The sequence below is a fragment of the Oncorhynchus mykiss genome, chromosome 28 (genome assembly GCF_013265735.2).
Source record: "Oncorhynchus mykiss isolate Arlee chromosome 28, USDA_OmykA_1.1, whole genome shotgun sequence".
Lineage (NCBI taxonomy): Eukaryota > Metazoa > Chordata > Actinopteri > Salmoniformes > Salmonidae > Oncorhynchus > Oncorhynchus mykiss.
In genome coordinates this window covers 36,176,777-36,178,765 of record NC_048592.1, presented here as the reverse complement: position 1 = coordinate 36,178,765, position 1,989 = coordinate 36,176,777, and the positions used below count along the sequence as shown (strand labels likewise).

General features: G+C 37.5%; 1 protein-coding gene across 4 annotated transcripts in view; it reads right to left on the bottom strand.

Moving 5' to 3' along the window:
- Positions 1–685: 685 nt before the first annotated feature.
- The window catches only part of LOC110509101 (anion exchange protein 2), a 69,455-nt gene continuing 68,151 nt past the window's right edge, over positions 686–1,989 (bottom strand). For all 4 annotated transcript variants that reach the window (XM_036966170.1, XM_036966169.1, XM_036966172.1 and 1 more), the window contains one exon: positions 686–1,989. This exon is cut by the window's right edge and continues 1,792 nt beyond it. The gene's annotated coding sequence lies outside the window, so the exon portion shown is untranslated.

Genomic DNA, 1,989 nt, shown 5'->3' with positions numbered 1-1,989 from the left:
ACTGTAGACCTATCAGGATAGGCTGTGGTGTGTCACGTGAAAAAGCTGAGCTGTGACTGTTGAGCAATGTATAGATAGGCCTTACATGTAGCGGTACCCAGCAGTAGGCAATATAATTAAAGATGATGAACCTATTCTTTCATCCTGTTTCATTTGCCATGCACTCATTGTACTTTTTATTTAAAACTTTCACATGCAGGCAGTGACTAATACATTTCCTTTATGGGAGTTTAGGTGATACATCATGTATGATTATGACAAGAAGAATGTGTACAATACATCATGTATACCCTATAAATACAGGTTGTATCACAACCGGCAGTGATTGGGAGTCCCATAGGGCAGCGCACAATTGGCCCAGCGTCGTCCGGGTTTGGCCAGTGTAGGCTGTCCCCATTGTAAATTAAGAGTTTGTTCTCAACTGACTTGCCTAGAAATATATAAATAAATAAATGTAAAATACATATTCCACTTTAAATCTTCAGGTATCTACCTTTATACAGGTCTTCTTCATTATTTTTATTAGGCAAGTCAGTTAAGACAGCCTATCAGGGATCAGTAACAGATATTTACCTTGGGATTCAATCCAACAACCGTTCAGTTACTGGCCCTACGCTCTAACCACTAGGCTACCTGCTGCCTGCCTTGAAAATTGAAAAGAAAAACAACTTTTACACACATCTGCTTCAGTTCATTAAGCTTCATTTATTTGTACATATATATATATAAAAAAAAATAACATTTAAAATCAGCCAAAGCTCTAATTCTACAAACTTGGCATGGCTAGAGCAAGGAAGATTGTCTATTTTAACATATTGCAATGTAGCTAAAGCCCGAAAGCACTTGAACCATGATTGGTTCCTAAGAAAATATATGGATATGTTTGTATAATATGTTTTATTTCTTCTTGATTTCTCACTCTCATTTCTACATCCCTGCATGTCAACAATAGATTTGAAATATAAAATGCTATAATATTTGCAGTTTAAAAAAAGAGAGTAATACAATGTGAGAGAACATGAGTTAATATTTTAGCATATTTCTGGATGCTAGCAAATCTGCAACAGAGGCAAAAAAATATATAATTGGGGGGGGGGGGGGGGGGGGGGGGGGGACCACACGATAGCAAACACATTCAAGGAATCCAGTGCTCTTCATTTGCAGTGATTCAACGAGACACAGTATTCCTACTGCATTACTTTTGGAATACTTGCAAACAACTGCATTGCATGTGGTTTAACTTTAATGTGGTAGAAAGTAAACATAATATCAATAACTTTGATTATGGCTGAATGTGTTGTTACAACACATTCAGTGACATTTTAAGATGGAAACAGCAGTTATGAATGGACTAGCCTTATTGGGTTTATAGACATGAGTAACTACTGGGCCCTAAGTAAATAGATTAGCATACATACTTACAAATGCCTTCATTTGTATGGAATAGAATGTCTCCCGACTTTTTGGTGACTGTACATTAAAGCCATAATCATACTCAAACTGTAGTACACAATTGAAATGTAATGTGATTTCCCTCCCGAAGATGATGGAAAGCTCAGTTGGCTAAACTGATTGCATTTTCACATTGGTGCTTTCAATTGATGTCGCTTTAACTCTTTCAGGCACAACCACATAGCTGGTCCTCATATGTAGATCAAGCATGGAAGGCCATAGTTATACTCTAGAACAAGACAAGGCCCCATATACAAAATACACAATAGGCATTTACTACAGTTAAATGGAGTCCAGAGAAATGGGTGGAGATGTTGTTCAGACAGTCAAACAAAGACTACACGACTACGGTAGGAGTGCATGGCAGTGAGAATCAAGTGACTCATTTTAAAAGTGGTATGTAGTGTATTCAGGTATGATGGATTATTTGTGTAATGGGACCAAACATCTTTAACACGTTTGGGGGAAAAAAGCACAGTGGTGAGATCTAAGCAGCAAAGGGTCGGTCGAAAGTCATTTTCAGTAATGTGCTCTTCA